This window comes from Cherax quadricarinatus, chromosome 41, assembly GCF_038502225.1.
Source record: "Cherax quadricarinatus isolate ZL_2023a chromosome 41, ASM3850222v1, whole genome shotgun sequence".
NCBI lineage: Eukaryota > Metazoa > Arthropoda > Malacostraca > Decapoda > Parastacidae > Cherax > Cherax quadricarinatus.
In genome coordinates, this window is record NC_091332.1 from 4,453,010 (window position 1) to 4,477,503 (window position 24,494).

The 24,494-nt window shown below is 48.7% G+C and overlaps 1 protein-coding gene across 2 annotated transcripts in view; it reads left to right on the top strand.

Moving 5' to 3' along the window:
• LOC128695877 (cell adhesion molecule 3) overlaps positions 1-24,494 on the top strand; it is a 471,170-nt gene that overhangs the window by 1,262 nt on the left and 445,414 nt on the right. The gene's annotated exons all lie outside the window — the stretch shown is intronic.

Consider the following 24,494-nt stretch of genomic DNA (forward strand, 5'->3'; position numbering starts at 1 on the left):
CCGAGGGAGGGGACGCTACGCGAGGGAGGGGACAGTACCCGAGGGAGGGGACAGTACTCGAGGGAGGGGACACTACCCGAGGGAGGGGACAGTACCCGAGGGAGGGGACACTACCCGAGGGAGAGGACACTACCCGAGAGAGGGGACACTACCCGAGGGAGAGGACACTACCCGAGGGAGGGGACACTACCCGAGGGAGGGGACACTACCCGAGGGAGGGGACACTACCCGAGGGAGAGGACACTACCCGAGGGAGGGGACACTACCCGAGGGAGAGGACACTACCTGAGGGAGGGGACAGTACCCGAGGGAGGGGACACTACCCGAGGGAGAGGACACTACCCGAGGGGGAACCATCTTCCACGTGTCCACTTTCTCTCACGGGATCTCAACTCCGGCTGAGCTGCCGGGCAGCAGCTCAGCCGGAGTGAAAAGTTCTCGATCCCGGGAGTTGGAGCTATCTTTTCCCTCCAGTCAAGACCTCACTGACCCCCATTACTCCCATGCCACGACCACAGACTATCCACGACCACAAGAACGACTATCCACGACCACGAGAACGACTATCCACGACAACGAGAACTATCGACGACCACAAGGACGACTCTCCACGACCACAAGAACGACTATCCACGACCACAAGAACGCCTATCTACGACCAAGAGAACGACTATCCACGACAACGAGAACAACTATCCACGACCATAAGAACGACTATCCACGACCACGAGAACGACTATCCACGACAACGAGACCAACTATCCACAACCACAAGAAAGACTATCCACGACAACGAGACCAACTATCCGCGACAACGAGACCAACTATCCACGACAACGAGACCAACTATCCACGACCACAAGAGCGACTATCCACGACCACGAGAACGACTATTCACGACCACAAGATCGACTACCCACGACCACAAGAGCGACTATCCACGACAACGAGACCAACTATCCACAACCACAAGAACGACTATCCACGCCTAAGAAAATGATTACGACCACAAGAATAATTATCCAGTACATGTACGACTATCTATGACCATCTTGACCTCAGGAATGGATAACTATCCATCCAGACAACCACAAAGGATGACAACTTATACATGCGTACGACTTTAGAGTGTGACTATCAGTCTCCAAGACTACGACATCTACTATAACGACCCAACATAACTACAATCCAATGACCACGAGAACGACCTACTAATACTACTACTACTTCAAGACTATAAGAACGACCAATTACTACCCTACCACCATTATCAACCCACTATTACAACCAACTACTAAACACCATCACCAAAGAACGACCCCCACCGAGGCCACCACCCAAGGTCAACCAACTACCACCTACACCATGTGGACAACCAGACGCCACCACCACCACAACCACTACCACCAACACCACAATCACCACCACCACCACCATCACTACCAATACCACCACCACAACCACCACAACCACCACCACCATTACTAGTATAACCACAACCACCACCACCATTACCACCACAATCACAGCCACCATTACCACAACCACCACCACCATTACCACAACCACAACCACCACCACCATTACCACCACAACCACCACCACCATTACTACCACCACCACTGTCACCACCACCACTATCACCACCACCACTATCACCACTATTACCACCACCACCACCACCACCACAACCACCATTACCACCACCACCACAACCACCACCACCATTACCACCACCACCACAACCACCACTACACAGGAGCAACCACAATCACAACAAAAACAGTCACAAAAAATATGATTCACTCCGTGTGACTATTCATTGTGACACAAAAAATAAGCCTATCAGGCCTATCTTTTCCCAACTGCTCAAACAGTGAGATTTTAACTCGTTTATCAAAATAAAGAAGGAGGCTCATTTGCATGTTAATTGAAGTAGGAAGCGGTAAATAAGAAGTGGAAAGACCAGGGGAAGAAGAAGAGGGGAAGAGGGGAAAAAGGAGAATGTTTCTCCCTACGTATTGTATCTAGCGACATGTTTTTCCCTATATATCGTATCTAGCGATATTTTTTCCTTATTTGTCGTATTTAGCGATATTTTTTCCCTATATGTAGTCATTAGCGACATTTTTTCCCTATATATCGTATCTAGCGATATTTTTTCCTTATTTGTCGTATTTAGCGATATTTTTTCCCTATATGTAGTCATTAGCGACATTTTTTCCCTATATATCGTATCTAGCGATATTTTTTCCTTATTTGTCGTATTTAGCGATATTTTTTCCCTATATGTAGTCATTAGCGACATTTTTTCCCTATATGTTGTATCTAGCGACATTTTTTTCCCTATTTGTCGTATTTAGCGATATTTTTTCCCTATATGTAGTCATTACCTAGTTACCTGGAGGTTATTCCGGGGATCAACGCCCCCGCGGCCCGGTCCATGACCAGGCCTCCCGATGGATCAGGGCCTGATCAACTAGGCTGTTACTGCTGGCCGCACGCAGTCCAACGTACGAGCCACAGCCCGGCTGATCCGTCACTGACTTTAGGTATCTGTCCAGCTCTCTCTTGAAGGCAGCCAGGGGCTTAGCGATATTTCTTCCCTATATGTCATATATAATGGAAAAAAATATTTGTCACATATAAATTTTTCCCTTTATCGTAGTTTCTAAACATTTTTTCCCCTACATGTCGTTTCTAGAGAATTTTTTCTCCAATATGTCGCTTCTAAAATAAATTCACTAATATCATTTCTAGGTAATTTTTCAGTAACATGTTGTTTCTAGAGAATTTTTTTCTCCTATTCGTCGTTTCTAAAGAACTTTCCTCAATATGTCGTTTCTAGAAAAAATCCCCAATATGTCGTTTCTAAAGAATCCCCAATATGTCGTTTCTAAAGAATTTTTCCCTGTATGTCGCTTCTAGAATTTTTTCCCCTATATATTGTATCTAGTGGCATCTATACTCTAACGGGACGGGGGAAAAAGGAAAGGATTTGGGGAGCTTTCCCGTTCACAAATATCTGCACCACCTTCATACATCCAACATATGTAGGTCATGCGAAGGAAAGACAACCCACAAGACACAACGTTTCGCTCTTTGTGGAGTGAAACATCGTCCTAATTAAAACGTTGTCCAACCAGTGTCTCTCTTCTTTTTATCGCATTTTTTCACTCTTCAAAAGTTAAGTTCCAACTTTCTGAGACCACCTACAGCCACCTGGATAGCAGACACCACCTTCCAGCTGGCCATGAAGAATAACTCCTTCAGCAGTTAAAAGTACCACTTTTAATTATGTTATATACACAATATCAGAGAGTCATTTGAATTGGGATGTCGGCGCAGTTTTGGGAAGATAGTGACTAAATGAATGACGGTTAAAGAGTTTCTTCTTTCAAGGCTGAAGGACTGACCACCTCAAATGCTATTTCTTTAAGGTTGATAGACTAATTACATCATCTTCACTACTACACCTGCTGCTTCTGTATTTGACTGAAGAAGCCTACCGTACAGGCGAAACGTTACAACAATATAAGATACCCAGCTGTCGTGTAGATACCCATCCATACGGATGGGTATCTACACGGCTTGTATTAATGCTGGTAGAATTACTGACAGTATGTTAAGTGAAGGGACGTAAGTGAAAGTAATGTGACATTTTACTGAGGCAATGTTTCGCTCTCCAGGAGCTTGGTAAAGCTGCTGAAGAGGGAAACGTTCTGGAAGACATTTCTTCTCACTCTTCACAAACGTAGGCGACATTTCCAGCCAATTTCTTAAGTTGTACCAAGTATACGTTTTCCAGTTTTTGCAACAGGTGGTCGCAAATGGCCTGCTGATTCCGACTCACTGTTGAAACGGACACTAGTGTACAGGAAACGTTTTGCCACGAGTGGCATCATCAGTCTTAATAATTAGGACTGATGAAGTCACTAGTGGGGATGCAGCATCATACAACAGAGGGAGACAAGGGAATCCCTGATAATTAACAATGTTCTTAACTTCAGTACTCTAGAAGAGAGTGGAGAAAAAGAGTACTATGGAGAATAATGCGACCCTTTATTGACAACGTTTCGCCCACATAGTGGGCTTTATCAAGTAACAAACGGATTTACCTGGGTAAAGAGTACATGAGTATATCTAGTGAGGAGAGTCAGGTGGAGAATATTGGAGAAGTTGGATTTGAGATAGACTTGCACGGGACCTGCAGGTCCCGTGCATGATCAACCAGATTCTGGATGCTTGCATCCCAACACACCCATCCCCAATCTCACCCTATTATTCTCCAAAAACTATAAAAAAAAATCATTAGCGCATTTCAATATTCTCGAACAGAATATTACCTAGAATGCCATTTACGACACACAGAATGATAATTAGATAGTTTAAAACGTTATTTAGAATAATACATATAACTTAACGTCTAAGACAACATTCACGGCAGATCGAGGGTCATGTATTGAATAATAAACGTGATTCTTTGCATAAAACAATCATTTAATAATTAAAAATTATCACTACCGAGTGCAGAGATAATTTTTAATAATCACGTGAAAATTGCGTATGATTGACCCTTCCAACCCCCCTCCCCCTGCCATTAACCCTCCCCCCAATACGCAATGTTGAACTAGGAATGGTGGTAGAAGGCATGCGGGCAGCCTTTTATTATATGACGATGTTTCGCTCTGGGTAGAGATTCACGAAGGCGTGATACAACTTTAAATTGAGCAAAACGTTTTCTGTCTGTAAGAGATGCTCGCTCTGTGCCAATTGTCTTTCTACTTTATTTGTCAGCAATACATAGTCAGTACCTAATCAGCCGGGCTGTGGTTAGTACGTTGTAATACGTGCGACCAGCAGTAATACCCTGGTTGATCAGGCACTGATCTGCCGGGAGGCCTGGTTATGGGCTGGGCCGCGGGGGCGTTGACCCCCGGTACAGCCTCCAGGTATACTCCAGGTAAACCATCCTTAACTGGTTCACAACGCTAATTATAATTATACATATTATTATTATTATTATTATTATTATTATTATTATTATTATTATTATTATTATTATTATTATTATATACACAGGGCAGGGGCAGTCCCCTCGCCAGGACCTCGGTTATACTCCCCGTCCATTCTTCTTTTTATTCACTGGCAACAGAGAGATGTGTAACTCAAGTGTATGTTACTCTCCGTGTATATACCTCACAGACGTCAAACAGAGTGTGGGGAATGGGAGACAAACAGATTTGATCCGAAAAAGAGGAGGCAGATGCAGTTTCTCGGAGCATGAAACCTCCACCGGCGTCATAGGGTATATTCCTCTCAGAGTATATAAGCTGAGAGTATAAGTTATTCACTATTTTAGGGATTTAAGTATTCTTGTAAAGTGGTGAAAAGGTTACAGTGTAGCCTTAATGACTCGTGCAGCTGATAGGCTTTAAACCCCATTAACCAACCAAGCAGCATACAGCACATAAAAGGGACCCCTTCCTTGAAGGAACACTAAGCTAAAATAATTTAAAATAACCTTACTTGATCCCGTAAGCTGCTTGCATGGATGCATTCATCCCGTGACAAACACTTCATGCGAATTAATTTTTTGTTGTCCTTCCTTTGATAAGTGACAAAGAGGGCTGTAAGTGGGTTGACGTGTTGTCGAGAGAGGAGCGCTCAGGAGGGCCAAGGAGGGCCATTGTTACTGGCTCTGGCCACTTAAGGGCCACTGTAAGCCTTTGCCCAGGGCACTCACTCGCTCCGGCAATCTAAGACTAGCACGGAAATTATCCCGGGAATTTTTTTCTTCACGTTAAACACGCATCCTTGCTTCTGGATATCGTCCTGCGAGAGTTGACAGTGGCAAACCTTTGGTCAAGAGCGTCGATTTAATTTTTTTCTTGTGGGTTTGCAGGAAGGCAGATCTGATTTAAATACTCTGTGATGTGTAAGTTGCATTTACTCTGCGCTAATAATTTAAAGAATTACCTTAATCTTTTTGCGAAACTACCTTGTATATTCGATTTGTGAGACTAAGTTCCAGACCTGCCGGTAGTCGTTATGTTCCAGACCAGCTGGTAGTCTTCATGTTCCAGACCTGCTGGAAGACTTGATGTTCCTGATCTGGCTGGTAGTCTTCATGTTCTAGACCTGCTGGAAGACTTGATGTTCCTGATCTGGCTGGTAGTCTTCATGTTCCAGACCTGCTGGAAGACTTGATGTTCCTGATCTGGCTGGTAGTCTTCATGTTCTAGACCTGCTGGTAGACTTCATGTTCCAGACCTGCTGGTAGTCTTCATGTTCCAGACCTGCTGGTAGACTTCATGTTCCAGACCTGCTGGTAGTCTTCATGTTCTAGACCTGCTGGTAGTCTTCATGTTCTAGACCTGCTGGTAGACTTCATGTTCCAGACCTGCTGGTAGTCTTCATGTTCTAGACCTGCTGGTAGTCTTCATGTTCTAGACCTGCTGGTAGACTTCATGTTCCAGACCTGCTGGTAGTCTTCATGTTCTAGACCTGCTGGTAGTCTTCATGTTCTAGACCTGCTGGTAGTCTTCATGTTCTAGACCTGCTGGTAGACTTCATGTTCCAGACCTGCTGGTAGTCTTCATGTTCCAGACCTGCTGGTAGACTTCATGTTCCAGACCTGCTGGTAGTCTTCATGTTCTAGACTTGCTGGTAGTCTTCATGTTCTAGACCTGCTGGTAGTCTTCATGTTCTAGACCTGCTGGTAGACTTCATGTTCCAGACCTGTGGTAGACTTCATGTTCCAGACCAGCTGGTAGACTTCATGTTCCAGACCTGCTGGTAGTCTTCATGTTCCAGACCTGCTGGTAGTCTTCATGTTCCAGGCCTGCTGGTAGTCTTCATGTTCCAGACCTGCTGGTAGACTTTATGTTCCAGACCTGCTGGTAGACTTCATGTTCCACACCTGTTGGTAGACTTCATGTTCCATACCTGCTGGTAGATTTCATGTCTCAGATCTGTAAATTATTATAATCAAAGAGAAGCGCTAAACCTTCAAGGGTCATACAGCGCAGATCAAACCGGTAAAAAATGTCTTTGCATTCCAGTCATGCTGGAAGTCTTCGAGCGCTGGAAAAAAACTAACCCTTAAACTGCGAAGTTTCATAACAATGTGAGAACACAACGCAATTATCATGAGCATAAGACGAAAAGACACCCGTTGTAGAACAAACTTTCACTAAGGCAACGTTTCGCTCCATGGAGAGCTTTACCAAGTCCCAAAAAAAGCTTATTCCACAATGAGCGATTTCTCCCCTCACAGTAACCCGGCAGCAAGCCATTTGAATCCAATTATTGCCTTCAAATGGCACTACATCCGTAGGAGTCAAACAGTGGCTAGGGAGTGAGAGGTAATCTGGTTGAATTCCAGGGAGGGAAGAGCAGCTACAATCGCTGGAATCAACATTTGATCCATCAAGCTAAAATAAATCTATGTTATGTTAAAGGTAGAATGAGAAAACAATAAATATAGGAAAGAATCAAAACAACCATTGATGTAAACAAACGAACGTAAACAAACGCACCACACAGAGTGGAAACGAGCCTATTCAACATACTTTATTAAGGCAATAAGGGCATGTGCATGCGTGTATTTTGGGCACCAAAAGATTTAGTGCCAAAAAAAATTTCCAACTCACTCACCCACTACTCATTCACTCATAAATGCACTCAGTATTTTAGCTAAATAACACAACTCTGACCCCCGACTACCCGCATCCTCCCTACCGTACCCTTCCCACCTCCTCCCGTTCCCAGTACCCTCCTACCCCATCCATCCTCCTGTCTCCAATCCCCCATCAGTCCGTTCCCTTCCCTATCCCCCATCCCTATACAACCCATCCCCACCCTCCTTTCCCTTCCCTAGCCTCCCTCCGCTCTAGGCTACAGCGACCCAGAATGCAAATCCATCAATTTGAGTAATGCAAGCGGCCCAGCACCGTTTTATAACAGTGGTGGCAAGAACCTGGAGACCTTCCTCTGTTTCCCCTCGTAGTAGTACTGGTGGTATGTGGTGGTGGTGGTGGTGGTGGTGGTGGTGGTGGTGGTGGTGGTAATATTGTAAGTGGTTGTGGTAGTAATATTGTAAGTGGTTGTGGTGGATTGTGGTAGCTTTCACGAACTCCGTAACTTCTATTTGCAGACCTGCAGTAATGAGCCGTGCTATCAGCAACGGCCAGTAACACATATGTAGTGCCGACTAAGTAAAACTTGCGATTTTGGCTTAAATAGCAATGCACTTCTTGCCGAATAGGGAAAAAAAAATTTGTGTACGTAATAATTTCGCAAAAATCATTCTGAATCTAACGAAAAAATATATTTCATTGTGTTTGCTTATTATTATTGTTATAATAAGGTTAGGTAAGTTTTCTAAGGTTCTTTCGGTAAAAATCATTAATTTTTAAATAAAAAAAAGTATATCTTTAAACGAGGAAGATAAATTTTAGAAATGACTTTATATATATATATATATATATATATATATATATATATATATATATATATATATATATATATATATATATATATATATATATATATATATATATATACATATATACATATATACACTATATATATAAACGCTGATCTCTGGCTGAAGGAGACTCGAGCCTACGAACCTTGGAACAAGGTACGCAGTGTTATATCAATCTCACCACATTGACCAATACCTTGGCGTCCAGCTTGCACTAGACGTTTGATCCAAGGCAGCCAGTTTTCAGGGAGAAGGCTTACAGCTTTTCATCTCATCCCCTGCATGCATCAGCCTTACTAGAGATTTTAACAATGCAAGGAATTCGCAAGAGCAGGAGAAATATACACAAACACTGATCTCTGGCTGAAGGAGACTCGAACCTACCTTGTTCCAAGGTTCGTAGGTTCGAGTCTCGAGTGAGGGTGGTGATGGTGGTGGTGATGGTGGTGGTGATGGTGGTGGTGATGGTGGTGGTGATGGTGGTGGTGATGGTGGTGGTGATTGTGGTGGTGATGGTGGTGGTGATGGTGGTGGTGATGGTGGTGGTGATGGTGGTGGTGATGGTGGTGGTGATGGTGGTGGTGATGGTGGTGGTGATGGTGGTGGTGATGGTGGTGGTGATGGTGGTGGTGATTGTGGTGGTGATGGTGGTGGTGATGGTGGTGGTGATGGTGGTGGTGATGGTGGTGGTGATGATGGTGGTGATGGTGGTGGTGATGGTGGTGGTGATGGTGGTGGTGATGGTGGTGGTGATGGTGGCGGTGATGGTGGTGGTGATGGTGGTGGTGATGGTGGTGGTGATGGTGGTGGTGATGGTGGTGGTGATGGTGGTGGTGATGGTGGTGGTGATGGTGGTGGTGATGGTGGTGGTGATGGTGGTGGTGATGGTGGTGGTGATGGTGGTGGTGATGGTGATTGTGGTGGTGATGGTGGTGGTGGTGGTGGTGGTGGTGATGGTGAAGATGATGGTGGAGTTACCTTCCTTTCCCCTCGAGTCAAAACTGATTACCTCAGATTTTTCATTGGTAGGGACTACATGACCCTTACCGGTTTAGCGGTTCCCCATGAAATAATAATTTCCAGCAAATAGAGAGAGAGAGAGAGAGAGAGAGAGAGAGAGAGAGAGAGAGAGAGAGAGAGAGCGAGAGACAGAGAGAGAGAGAGAGAGAGAGAGAGAGAGGCCCCCAGCGTGCGGGTAATAACAAACAAACAAAATAACGAGATAGTAAATTAAAGTGAGTCGATGCAAGAAACTTTTCCTCGTGTCATTTGAAAAACAAAAAAATAATGCATTTTTGTGTTTACAGAATTACAGAATTTGGGAGCTGTGGGAGCTGGAGCTGTGGGAGCTGGAGCTGTGGGAGCTGGAGCTGTGGGAGCTGGAGCTGTGGGAGCTGGAGCTGTGGGAGCTGGAGCTGTGGGAGCTGGAGCTGTGGAGCTGGAGCTGTGGGAGCTGGAGCTGTGAGAGCTGGAGCTGTGGGAGCTGGAGCTGTGGGAGCTGGAGCTGTGGGAGCTGGAGCTGTGGGAGCTGGAGCTGTGGGAGCTGGAGCTGTGGGAGCTGGAGCTGTGGGAGCTGGAGCTGTGAGAGCTGGAGCTGTGGGAGCTGGAGCTGTGAGAGCTGGAGCTGTGGGAGCTGGAGCTGTGGGAGCTGGAGCTGTGGGAGCTGGAGCTGTGGGAGCTGGAGCTGTGGGAGCTGGAGCTGTGGGAGCTGGAGCTGTGGGAGCTGGAGCTGTGGGAGCTGGAGCTGTGGGAGCTGGAGCTGTGGGAGCTGGAGCTGTGGGAGCTGGAGCTGTGGGAGCTGGAGCTGTGGGAGCTGGAGCTGTGGGAGCTGGAGCTGTGGGAGCTGGAGCTGTGGGAGCTGGAGCTGTGGGAGCTGGAGCTGTGGGAGCTGGAGCTGTGGGAGCTGGAGCTGTGGGAGCTGGAGCTGTGAGAGCTGGAGCTGTGGGAGCTGGAGCTGTGGGAGCTGGAGCTGTGGGAGCTGGAGCTGTGGGAGCTGGAGCTGTGGGAGCTGGAGCTGTGGGAGCTGGAGCTGTGGGAGCTGTAGCTGTGGGAGCTGGAGCTGTGGGAGCTGGAGCTGTGGGAGCTGGAGCTGTGGGAGCTGGAGCTGTGGGAGCTGGAGCTGTGGGAGCTGGAGCTGTGAGAGCTGGAGCTGTGGGAGCTGGAGCTGTGAGAGCTGGAGCTGTGGGAGCTGGAGCTGTGGGAGCTGGAGCTGTGGGAGCTGGAGCTGTGGGAGCTGGAGCTGTGGGAGCTGGAGCTGTGGGAGCTGGAGCTGTGGGAGCTGGAGCTGTGGGAGCTGGAGCTGTGAGAGCTGGAGCTGTGGGAGCTGGAGCTGTGGGAGCTGGAGCTGTGGGAGCTGGAGCTGTGGGAGCTGGAGCTGTGGGAGCTGGAGCTGTGGGAGCTGGAGCTGTGGGAGCTGGAGCTGTGGGAGCTGGAGCTGTGGGAGCTGGAGCTGTGGGAGCTGGAGCTGTGGGAGCTGGAGCTGTGAGAGCTGGAGCTGTGGGAGCTGGAGCTGTGGGAGCTGGAGCTGTGGGAGCTGGAGCTGTGGGAGCTGGAGCTGTGGGAGCTGTAGCTGTGGGAGCTGGACCTCTGGGAGCTGGAGCAGTGGGAGCTGGAGCTGTGGGAGCTGGAGCTGTGGGAGCTGGAGCTGTGGGAGCTGGAGCTGTGGGAGCTGGAGCTGTGGGAGCTGGAGCTGTGGGAGCTGGAGCAGTGGGAGCTGGAGCTGTGGGAGCTGGAGCTGTGGGAGCTGGAGCTGTGGGAGCTGGAGCTGTGGGAGCTGGAGCTGTGGGAGCTGGAGCTGTGGGAGCTGGAGCTGTGAGAGCTGGAGCTCTGGGAGCTGGAGCTGTGGGAGCTGGAGCTGTGGGAGCTGGAGCTGTGATAGCTGGAGCAGTGGGAGCTGGAGCTGTGGGAGCTGGAGCTGTGGGAGCTGTGGGTGGGAGCTGGAGCTGTGGGAGCTGGAGCTGTGGGAGCTGGAACTGTGGGAGCTGGAGCTGTGGGAGCTGGAGCTGTGGGAGCTGGAGCTGTGGGAGCTGGAGCTGTGGGAGCTGGAGCTGTGGGAGCTGGAGCTGTGGGAGATGGAGCTGTGGGAGCTGGAGCTGTGGGAGCTGGAGCTGTGGGAGCTGGAGCTGTGGGAGCTGGAGCTGTGGGAGCTGGAGCTGTGGGAGCTGGAGCTGTGGGAGCTGGAGCTGTGGGAGCTGGAGCTGTGGGAGCTGGAGCTGTGGGAGCTGGAGCTGTGGGAGCTGGAGCTGTGGGAGCTGGAGCTGTGGGAGCTGGAGCTGTGGGAGCTGGAGCTGTGGGAGCTGGAGCTGTGGGAGCTGGAGCTGTGGGAGCTGGAGCTGTGGGAGCTGGAGCTGTGGGAGCTGGACTGTGAGAGCTGGAGATGTGGGAGCTGGAGCTGTGAGAGCTGGAGCTGTGAGAGCTGGAGCTGTGGGAGCTGGAGCTGTGGGAGCTGGAGCTGTGGGAGCTGGAACTGTGGGAGCTGGAGCTGTGGAAGCTGGAGCTGTGAGAGCTGGAGCTGTGGGAGCTGGAGCTGTGAGAGCTGGAGCTGTGAGAGCTGGAGCTGTGGGAGCTGGAGCTGTGGGAGCTGGAGCTGTGGGAACTGGAGCTGTGGGAGCTGGAGCTGTGAGAGCTGGAGCTGTGGGAGCTGGAGCTGTGCGAGCTGGAGCTGTGAGAGCTGGAGCTGTGGGATCTGGAGCTGTGGGAGCTGGAGCTGTGTGATCTGGAGCTGTGGGAGCTGGAGCTGTGCGAGCTGGAGCTGTGGGAGCTGGAGCTGTGGGAGCTGGAGCTGTGGGAACTGGAGCTGTGGGAGCTGGAGCTGTGCGAGCTGGAGATGTGGGAGCTGGAGCTGTGCGAGCTGGAGCTGTGGGAGCTGGAGCTGTGGGAGCTGGAGCTGTGAGAGCTGGAGCTGTGGGAGCTGGAGCTGTGGGAGCTGGAGCTGTGGGAGCTGGAGCTGTGGGAGCTGGAGCTGGGGGAGCGGGAGCTGTGGGAGCTGTGTGGGAGCTGGCGCTGTGGGAGCTGGAGCAGTGGGAGCTGGAGCTGTGGGAGCTGGAGCTGTGAGAGCTGGAGCTGCGGGAGCTGGAGCTGTGGGAGCTGGAGCTGTGGGAGCTGGAGCTGTGGGAGCTGGAGATGTGGGAGCTGGAGCTGTGGGAGCTGGAGCTGTGGGAGCTGGAGCTGTGAGAGCTGGAGCTGCGGGAGCTGGAGCTGTGGGAGCTGGAGCTGTGGGAGCTGGAGCTGTGGGAGCTGGAGCTGTGGAAGCTGGAGCTGTGGGAACTGGAGCTGTGGGAGCTGGAGCTGTGGGAGCTGGAGCTGTGGGAGCTGGAGCTGTGGGAGCTGGAGCTGTGGGAGCTGGAGCTGTGGGAGCTGGAGCTGTGGGAGCTGGAGCTGTGAGAGCTGGAGTTGTGGGAGCTGGAGCTGAGGGAGCTGGAGCTGTGGGAGCTGGAGCTGTGGGAGCTGGAGCTGTGGGAGCTGGAGCTGTGGGAGCTGGAGCTGTGGGAGCTGGAGCTGGGGGAGCTGGAGCTGAGGGAGCTGGAGCTGTGGGAGCTGGAGCTGTGGGAGCTGGAGCTGTGGGAGCTGGAGCTGTGGGAGCCGGAGCTGGGGGAGCCGGAGCTGTGGGAGCTGGAGTTGAGGGAGCTGGAGCTGTGGGAGCTGGAGCTGTGGGAGCTGGAGCTGTGGGAGCTGGAGCTGTGGGAGCTGGAGCTGGGGGAGCTGGAGCTGAGGGAGCTGGAGCTGTGGAAGCTGGAGCTGTGGGAGCTGGAGCTGTGGGAGCTGGAGCTGTGGGAGCCGGAGCTGAGGGAGCTGGAGCTGTGGGAGCTGGAGCTGTAGGAGCTGGAGCTGTGGGAGCTGGAGCTGTGAGAGCTGGAGCTGTGGGAGCTGGAGCTAGGGGAGCTGGAGCTGTGGGAGCTGGAGCTGAGGGACCTGGAGCTGTGGGAGCTGGAGCTGTGGGAGCTGGAGCTGTGGGAGCTGGAGCTGTGGGAGCTGGAGCTGGGGAAGCTGGAGCTGTGGGAGCTGGAGCTGGGGGAGCTGGAGCAGATGGAGCTGGGGGACCTGGGGGAGCTGGAGCTGGGGGACCTGGGGGAGCTGGAGCTGGGGGACCTGGGGGAGCTGGAGCTGTGAGAGCTGGAGCTGTGGGAGCTAGAGCTGGGGAAGCTGGAGCTGTGGGAGCTGGAGCTGTGGGAGCTGGATCTGTGAGAGCTGGAGCCGTGGGAGCTGGAGCTGGGGGAGCTGGAGCTGAGGGAGCTGGAGCTGTGGGAGCTGGAGCTGGGGGAGCTGGAGCTGTGGGTTGTGGAGCTGTGAGAGGTGGAGCTGGGGAGGTGCAGCTGAGGGAGCTGGAGCTGGGGGAGTGGAGCTGGGGGAGCTGGAGCTGTGGGAGCTGGAGCTGGGGGAGCTGGAGCTGAGGAAGCTGGAGCTGGATCTGGGGGAGCTGGAGCTGGGGGATCTGGAGCTGTGGGAGCTGGAGCTGAGGGAGCTGGAGCTGGAGAGCTGGAGCTGTGGGAGCTGGAGCTGGGGGAGCTGGAGCTGGAGGAGCTGGAGCTGGGGGAGCTGGAGCTGGGGGAGCTGGAGCTGTGGGAGCTGGAGCTGGGGAGCTGGAGCTGGAGCCGGGGGAGTTGGAGCTGGGGAGCTAGAGCTGGGGAAGCTGGAGCTGGGGGAGCTGGAGCTGGGGAGCTGGAGCTGGGGGAGCTGGAGCTGTGGGAGCTGGAGCTGGGGAGGTGGAGCTGGGGGAGCTGGAGCTGTGGGCGCTGGAACTGTGGGAGCTGGAGCTGGGGCTGTGGGAGCTGGAGCTGGGGGAGCTGGAGCTGGGGGAGCTGGAGCTGTGGGAGCAGGAGCTGTGGAAGCTGGAGCTGTGGGAGCTGGAGCTAATGGAGCTGGAGCTGTGGGAGGTGGAGCTGGAGGAGCTGGAGCTGGGGGAGATGGAGCTGTGGGAGCTGGAGCTGGGGGAGCTGGAGCTTGGGGAGCTGGAGCTTGGGGAGGTGGAGCTGGGGGAGGTGGAGCTGGGGGAGGTGGAGCTGGGGGAGGTGGAGCTGGGGAGCTGGAGCTGGGGAGCTGGACCTGAGGGAGCTGGACCTGAGGGAGCTCGAGCTGTGGGACCTGTTTCTGGGGAGCTGGAGCTGGGAAAGCAGGACTTGAGGAAGCTGGATCTGGGGAAGCTGGACCTGACGGATCGGGAACTCGACCTGAGGGAGCTGCAGGAGCAGGACCTGAGGGAGCTGGAGCTGGGAGAGATGGACCTGAGGGAGCTGGAGCTGGGGAATCTGGACTTGAAGGATCTGGAGCTGGGGGAGCTGAACCTGGGGAGTTGGAGCTGAGAGAGCTGGAGCTGGAGCTGAAGGGGCTGGAGCTGAGGGAGCTGGAGCTGGGGGAGCTGGAGCTGAAGGAGCTGGACCTGAGGGAGCTGGAGCTGGGGGAGCTGGAGCTGAGGGAGCTGGAGCTGGGGGAGCTGGAGCTGGGAGAGCTGGAGTTGAGGGATCTGGAGGAGCTGGAGCTGAGGGATCTGGAGGAGCTGGAGCTGGAGGAGCTGGAGCTGAGGGAGCTGAAGCTGGGGAGCTGGAGCTGAAGCCGGGGAAGCAGGAGCTTCCCCGGGAACTATCTATCTATCTATCTATATATATATATATATATATATATATATATATATATATATATATATATATATATATATATATATATATATATATATATATATATATATATATATATATATGTGTGTGTGTGTGTGTGTGTGTGTGTACTCACCTAATTGTACTCACCTAATTGTGGTTGCAGGGGTCGATATTCTGTAAACCATGAGAAGTAAATGTGACTGATTTACCGCAATAACGGGGTAACGAAGAGGACAGAAGGAAAATACACTCAAGAAAAGAGACTACGAATATGAATGGGAGAAGAGAAAAATGGGAGGGACGAGGAAATGGATGTGTGAGGGATTGGGATACTACCAGAATGGTCAGTCAAATTTCGAATTTATTTTTCAAGTTCCGCTCGCCTATTCACTGACACTATAAGAAAAAATCGATTGTGAAAAAAATTAATTTCGTTAATGAGGCTACAGGTTCTCAAGAGTCATCCGGTACTCACGTTCTATTGCAGCTGCTAATTAATCCCGTTGTCTCTTCTGTTATTGGTGAGGGCTAAATATAACTATATGAAAGAGATATTAATATATATGGGTAAGCCAAATAGTGGTTTATGTAAGTTGAATTTACTTACATCGACATGTCAAAACAAGTGGGAGTTATAATTCTTGGAGAAGCCGGGACAAAACTTTCTTCAAATTGTCTTCATATAGCCAGGTCTTGGGTGTTATTTTTGCAGCATCGTGTAAGCAGCGTGGAGACCAAAACAAAAGCTGAAAGAACTTTTTTCACCCTTGCATACTAACAGTATTGTGGATTAGTTGTGAATTGTTCCAGTCACGGTATTGTGGGTAAGTAGTGAATTGTTCCAGTCACGGTATTGTGGGTAAGTAGTGAATTGTTACAGCCACGGTATTGTGGGTATGTAGTGAATTCTTACAGTCACGGTATTGTGGGTAAGTAGTGAATTGTTACAGTCACGGTATTGTGGGTATGTAGTGAATTGTTACAGCCACGGCATTTCTACGCAGATTTATCCTTTTGTGACAAATGGAATTCTTTTACAAGTAACATCATATATTAAGCTTAGTCGCAACATCTACGCTGTCTCCAGTCTCCTCCCCGCGAAAACATACAAAGATCATGCCGGAAGACCACTGTTGGGAGAAGCTTCTGGCCTTGTTCAAAGAGGGGCAGGCTTTGGAAAAAATGAACAAGGAAAGGCGAAATCCAAAACAAGTGCAAGACGAGACGTTTTTCAGAAGTAAACAAAACAGTCGATTCGACATTTCACTAGGAAATGCTCGGTAGATGATGCAGTTTTAAAATAATTGTGACCTCCTAGTATATCAGTCTGCCTGACACACTGGGAACTGTGGCCCGGTGGCCCGGTGGCCTGGTGGCTAAAGCTCCCGCTTCACACACGGAGGGCCCGGGTTCGATTCCCGGCGGGTGGAAACATTCGACACGTTTCCTTACACCTGTTGTCCTGTTCACCTAGCAGCAAATAGGTACCTGGGTGTTAGTCGACTGGTGTGGGTCGCATCCTGGGGGACAAGATTAAGGACCCCAATGGAAATAAGTTAGACAGTCCTCGATGACGCACTGACTTTCTTGGGTTATCCTGGGTGGCTAACCCTCCGGGGTTAAAAATCCGAACGAAATCTTATCTCTTATCTAACTGTCGATGGGAAAATGATGGAGAAGGAGCGGGAGGTTGCAAAGTAGAAAGTGAAGGAAGAAGTCCAATAGAAGAAAGTAGTCGAAGAGCAAGCCTCGACATCCCAAACAACGAATTTTTTTCTTCAAGGTCTGGATGTGTCGCATTCTCTAGTGCCGACGACGAGTGCCTTGACTAAGCTACTGGAGGAGGTTGTTCTCCCCTTCCAACAGAAAAAAAAAACACACCAGACCGTAATGTCTGAGGATCTCACTTTCAAGGATCACAACTGTGCCACGATCGCACGTGCAAAGAAAATGATAGGATGGATAATGAGAACTTTCAAAACGAGAGATGGCAAGCCAGTGATGATCCTTTTCAAATCAATTCTTCTCTCTAGGCTGGAATACTGCTGTACATTAACATCTCCATTCAAAGCAGGTGAAATCGCAGATCTAGAGAGTGTACAGAGATCCTTTACTGCACGTATAAGTTCTGTCAAGCACCTTAACTACTGGGAACGCTTGGAAGCACTTGACTTGTACTCGTTGGAACGCAGGAGGGAGAGATATATCATAATCTACACTTGGAAAATCTTGGAAGGAATGGTCCCAAATCTGCACGCAGAAATCACTCCCTACGAAAGTAAAAGACTGGGCAGGCGATGCAAAATGCCCCCAATAAAAAGTAGGGGCGCCATTGGTACACTAAGGGAAAATACCATAAGTGTCCGGGGCCCAAAACTGTTCAACAGCCTCCCATCAAGAATTAGGGGAATTGCCAATAAGCCCCTGGCTGCCTTCAAGAGAGAGCTGGACAGATACCTAAAGTCAGTGCCGGATCAGCCGGGCTGTGGCTCGTACGTTGGACTGCGTGCGGCCAGCAGTAACAGCCTAGTTGATCAGGCCCTGATCCATCGGGAGGCCTGGTCATGGACCGGGCCGCGGGGGCGTTGATCCCCAGAATAACCTCCAGGTAACCTCCAGGTAACCAGGTAACCATGAATGTGTTCATTCCCAGAATTATGTCCAGCCGTAGATGGGACGGGAGGATGGGGGGGGGGGGGATGGCGCTTTTCGTGGTATGGGAAACAGCTCACAGCCTTGGCCACAACCTCGAGGAACTGATTCTCAGCCGATTCTCTGAGGCGCACTCGAGCGCATCACCGCAGGCGGCAGGCGGAATCAGGCCTATAAAAATAAAGAGGAATTAGATTCCGAATTAGCTGAAATCTGTTAGGCCTTACCAACAGCAATCAGGCTAACTGGCTTCTTAGCTGTTGTCCCCAAAATAGGTTTGGGAAGTGGGCAACTTAAGATATAAAATGGTCAATCTCTAGCGACTTTGGGGACTAAGTGAGAGTGGTGGGGATGTTTTTCAATGTCGTTAACACTCGCTGTCATCCCAGATGATGTGTGCTCCTGGAACAGAGGTTCTCCGAATGTCTGCAATTGTCTTCTGGATTCCTGAGCAAACATCTGTAGGGATGGGGGGGATTAAGGTGTTTCAGGTGGTATACCTTAAAGATGGTAATGACCGCGTTGAGCACGCTGTTTCTCTCGTTCAACAACACAGCGGCCTCCTAACAGAAGTCAAAGTTCAGCTATCATAATTTGCTGCAAGAATTTTACGAACGTCAGAAAAAACTCTTTGAGCGACAGCGAGTGGTTGGCAACCATGATATCCTCACCGTAGAATGGCTAGAACTGATCCACAAGCTCGGGGAGGAGAGGGGAAATATCAGAGGTGATAGAGTGAAGCATGTCATGTAATATCTATCATAGTCAAAGAAGGATAACTTAAATCCCGCGAGCGACCTTTAAACATGAACTGACAGAAAACAAAAAGTATGTAACCATTTTTGTCAAAGAACCTCACAACTCCAGTGGGCTGGAGCTGGGGAATATTTAACTTTTCATATATATATTTATGGTCAACCCTAGAGTTGTACACTGTATAATTAGTTAATCCCCAGAACTCTTGTGATAATAAGAATTTGAGAGAGAACTGGAACGAGAGAGAGCAAGGGATAGATAGACAGATAGATAGATAGATAGATAGATAGATAGATAGATAGATAGATAGATAGAGAGAGAGAGTGAGAGATTGAGAGAGAGAGAGTGAGAGAGAGAGAGAGACATAGCTTGTCAATAAAGCTAGTGATCCTTAACCTAACCTTGCCAAACCCTGTGTAAAGAGAGAGAGAGAGAGAGAGAGAGAGAGAGAGAGAGAGAGAGAGAGAGAGAGAGAGAGAGAGAGAGAGAGAGAGAGAGAGAGAGAGAGAGGGAGAGAGAGACGTGAATATACGAAGCAGAGAAGGGGAAAAAACTCAAATAGGATTCACTTCTCAACAACATTCTGGGTTTACCACAATCCTGGTACAAAGCTTCCCACTGAGTTTCTTGTCCAGGAAACCGTAAGAATCTGGTAATACAGATGTAGTATTGCAGGTGTGGGTGGTGCAGGTGTAGAGTTATATCTGAGGTGTATATATATATATATATATATATATATATATATATATATATATATATATATATATATATATATATATATATATATATATATATATATATATATATATACACGCATGCACACACACACACCTTGTAGCGACCAGCAAAGAGGCGGGGCCAGGAGCTGTGAATCGACCCCTACAACTACAACTAGGTGAGTACACACACTAAAAGTGTCCCAATAACTTCCTTAGACTTTCCTTTTTCCTGCTGTCTGAAGTTGCTGCTGATGGTGTTTGGAAAGTTTTCGTGAATTTCTGACTTTTTTATATGACTTTGGTCACTGGCACAATAGTTTAAAACTTCGAGATAGAGGGCGAGTGAGGCAATAGTGATGGTAATGATGGTGGTCATGACGTGGAGATGACAGACGTATGGAGGAGAGAGAGAGAGAGAGGGGGGGAGAAGTGGGAGCGAACCATAACTAAAGCCCTGGCAAGGAGGGGGTAGAGGAAAAAAAATGGATAAGGAAGGATAGAAACAGGTGATGGAGGTATGGGGGAGAGGAGGAGAAAGAAAATAAATAAGTGAACCAACTTTCATTTTTACTTAATAATGGGTGTGTGTGGTTTGCATTTTGCGTGAGTATGATTCATTCAGCACTGCCCAAGACTAGTACACATGTATACAGAAAGGGTGTCACCATGTATACTCGTGCTGTAGGTGTGGGTATATTTTTTTTATTAAGTAGAATTCCTTGTGGTGGAAGGATGCGCCACAGTAGACTTGTTGACGTGACGTAGACACGCAGGTGGCTCAGTGCCTGGTGTTTGCTGACCATGGTGTTCTGCCTCCAGCTGGCTCGGTGTTCTGCCTCCAGCTGGCTCGGTGTTCTGCCTCCAGCTGGCTCGGTGTTCTGCCCACGGTGGTCTTCACGTGTTCATGTGATCGTGAGTGTCACAGTTGTGATGATTTTGATAAACGAGACACTTGCTCAACATTTAGGTATCTTTACTCTGGAAACATTTCGCCACGTAGTGGCTTCTTCAGTCCAATGTACAAAAAGGTGGAAGATGAGGAGGAGTTTGAAGTAATCAGTCCCTCAATCTGGAGTCGATGTGTTCAGTCTTGATGGACATTTTTCAAATTGTCTATTTTGTAAATTATTTATTCATAGTGATAAATTTATATATTTCGCGCGCAGACTCGTCCAGGTACTATCCAGTCTTTGATACCTCCTGTTAAATCACTCAGTATCTGCGGCCTCATTCTTGCGATTATAACGTTGTAATCTTTTGCAAGGAATTCCTGTGGGCTCTGTGTGATGGTGTTCATCGGCTGTGTTTTCTCCGTCAGGTAAGTAGAGGTCATGCATCCTACACAGTCGGTGCTTAATGAGTTTGCAAAGTCAAATGTTGCGTCAGTCCGGTGCAGGACATCCAGAGCTTCAGTTGGAAAACTCTCAGTCGATGTCAGAAAGAAAACTTAAGGCTATGTTCCGGACTCTGTAGTCCGAACATGTTGGATCTGGGTGCCAGTGACAGGGAAACCCACGAATATTCCAGCAATATCCATATTATTTTATAAAAAGAAACAAGAAAGCATAATACCGTGACCAGAACAATACATAAATAACCCGCACATAGGAGAGACTTATGACGACGTTTCGGTCCGACTTCGACCATTAACTAATCACACTAATCACAGTGTGACAAGTTAGTGGTCAAAGTCGGATCGAAACGTCGTCAAAGGCTACTGTAGAAATGATTCTCGGTGTGATCAGCAGCTTGACGGAATCTAAACATTTAGTACAGCTGATCTCTAGCTATGTTTCCCTTGTCGTTAACGTGGAAGCATTAACCTGTCAATTCCGTGGCCAAAGATTGTCTTGCATACCAGCGCGTCTCGTAGTAATTGCTAATTGCTCAGCTGTTCATTATCGACACAAGGTGATAACCAGTGGTGCTGATTCGTACTGTGTCAGAGATGGTAGTTGTGTAATTTTCGATTTCTTTTAGTTGGCCGATCTGCAGGTCTTCCTTAATCTTACAGTCATTTCCAGTGTCTGATGTTGCTATCAGACGGGGTTCAGGATGCGACACACCACGAGTGACACATGGTAGCATGTAACCTGTCACACCACAAGTGACACGCTGAGTGACGTGTTGGAATGTCACCTGACATCACAAGTGACACACACACTGAGTGACACACGTTAAGGTGTCACCTGACACACCACAAGTGACACACACACTGAGTGACACGTTAGGGTATCACCTGACACACCACAAGTGACACACACAGTAACACACGTTAGGGTGTCACCTGACACACCACAAGTGACACACACACAGTAACACACATTAGGGTGTCACCTGACACACCACAAGTGACACACACACACAGTAACACACGTTAGTGGGTCACCTGACACACCACAAGTGACACACACACAGTAACACACGTTAGTGGGTCACCTGACACACCACAAGTGACACACACACAGTAACACACGTTAGTGGGTCACCTGACACACCACAAGTGACACACACAGTAACACACATTAGGGTGTCACCTGACACACCACAAGTGACACACACACAGTAACACACGTTAGTGTGTCACCTGACACACCACAAGTGACACACACACAGTAACACACGCTAGTGTGTCACCTGACACACCACAAGTGACACACACAGTAACACACATTAGGGTGTCACCTGACACACCACAAGTGACACACACACAGTAACACACATTAGGGTGTCATCTGACACACCACAAGTGACACACACACACAGTAACACACGTTAGTGGGTCACCTGACACACCACAAGTGACACACATACAGTAACACACATTAGGGTGTCACCTGACACACCACAAGTGACACACACACAGTAACACACATTAGTGTGTCACCTGACACACCACAAGTGACACACACACAGTAACACACATTAGGGTGTCACCTGACACACCACAAGTGACACACACACAGTAACACACATTAGGGTGTCACCTGACACACCACAAGTGACACACACACAGTAACACACGTTAGGGTGTCACCTGACACACAACAAGTGACACACACACAGTAACACACATTAGGGTGTCACCTGACACACCACAAGTGACACACACACACACAGTAACACACATTAGGGTGTCACCTGACACACCACAAGTGACACACACACAAGTGACACACACACAAGTGAGTAACACACGTTAGACACACCACAAGTGTGTCACCTGACACACCACAAGTGACACACACACAGTAACACACATTAGGGTGTCACCTGACACACCACAAGTGACACACACACAGTAACACACATTAGTGTGTCACCTGACACACCACAAGTGACACACACAGTAACACACATTAGGGTGTCACCTGACACATCACAAGTGACACACACACAGTAACACACATTAGGGTGTCACCTGACACATCACAAGTGACACACACACAGTAACACACATTAGGGTGTCACCTGACACACCACAAGTGACACACACAGTAACACACATTAGTGTGTCACCTGACACACCACAAGTGACACACTGAGTGACAGGCAGGAAGGGCCAACCCCACCAAATTAAGCACAAATTTATGAAAAAGATTAAAAATTAATTACCCTTAATAATCCCCGGCTCCCACACCACCACAAAAATAATTCACGATGGATATTTTTGTGGCTGATGGACGTATTATCTTGACTTGATTTACAGGAATGATAATTATCTAGTGCCAAGTGGAGAAAGAAATATATTATTATCATATTGCTGGTAAGTGTGGTATTGAACGTTCAGTAAGTGTGGTATTGAACGTTCAGTAAGTGTGGTATTGAACGTTCAGTAAGTGTGGTATTGAACGTACAGTAAGTGTATCACTGAACGTACAGTAAGTGTGGTATTGAACGTTCAGTAAGTGTGGTATTGAACGTTCAGTAAGTGTGGTATTGAACGTTCAGTAAGTGTGGTATTGAACGTACAGTAAGTGTGGCACTGAACGTACAGTAAGTGTGGTATTGAACGTTCAGTAAGTGTGGCATTGAACGTTCAGTAAGTGTGGCACTGAACGTTCAGTAAGTGTGGTATTGAACGTTCAGTAAGTGTGGTATTGAACGTTCAGTAAGTGTGGTATTGAACGTTCAGTAAGTGTGGTATTGAACGTTCAGTAAGTGTGGCATTGAACGTTCAGTAAGTGTGGTATTGAACGTTCAGTAAGTGTGGTATTGAACGTTCAGTAAGTGTGGTATTGAACGTTCAGTAAGTGTGGTATTGAACGTTCAGTAAGTGTGGTATTGAACGTTCAGTAAGTGTGGTATTGAACGTTCAGTAAGTGTGGCATTGAACGTTCAGTAAGTGTGGTATTGAACGTTCAGTAAGTGTGGTATTGAACGTTCAGTAAGTGTGGTATTGAACGTTCAGTAAGTGTGGTATTGAACGTACAGTAAGTGTGGTATTGAACGTTCAGTAAGTGTGGTATTGAACGTACAGTAAGTGTGGCATTGAACGTTCAGTAAGTGTGGTATTGAACGTTCAGTAAGTGTGGTATTGAACGTTCAGTACGTGTGGTATTGAACGTACAGTAAGTGTGGCATTGAACGTTCAGTAAGTGTGGTATTGAACGTTCAGTAAGTGTGGTATTGAACGTTCAGTAAGTGTGGTATTGAACGTTCAGTAAGTGTGGTATTGAACGTACAGTAAGTGTGGTATTGAACGTACAGTAAGTGTGGTATTGAACGTACAGTAAGTGTGGTATTGAACGTACAGTAAGTGTGGTATTGAACGTTCAGTAAGTGTGGTATTGAACGTTCAGTAAGTGTGGTATTGAACGTTCAGTAAGTGTGGTATTGAACGTTCAGTAAGTGTGGTATTGAACGTTCAGTAAGTGTGGTATTGAACGTACAGTAAGTGTGGCACTGAACGTTCAGTAAGTGTGGTATTGAACGTTCAGTAAGTGTGGCATTGAACGTTCAGTAAGTGTGGTATTGAACGTTCAGTAAGTGTGGTATTGAACGTACAGTAAGTGCGGCACTGAACGTTCAGTAAGTGCGGCACTGAACGTTCAGTAAGTGTGGTATTGAACGTTCAGTAAGTGTGGCACTGAACGTTCAGTAAGTGTGGTATTGAACGTACAGTAAGTGCGGCACTGAACGTTCAGTAAGTGTGGTATTGAACGTTCAGCAAGTGTGGCACTGAACGTTCAGTAAGTGTGGTATTGAACGTACAGTAAGTGCGGCACTGAACGTTCAGTAAGTGTGGCACTGAACGTTCAGTAAGTGTGGCACTGAACGTTC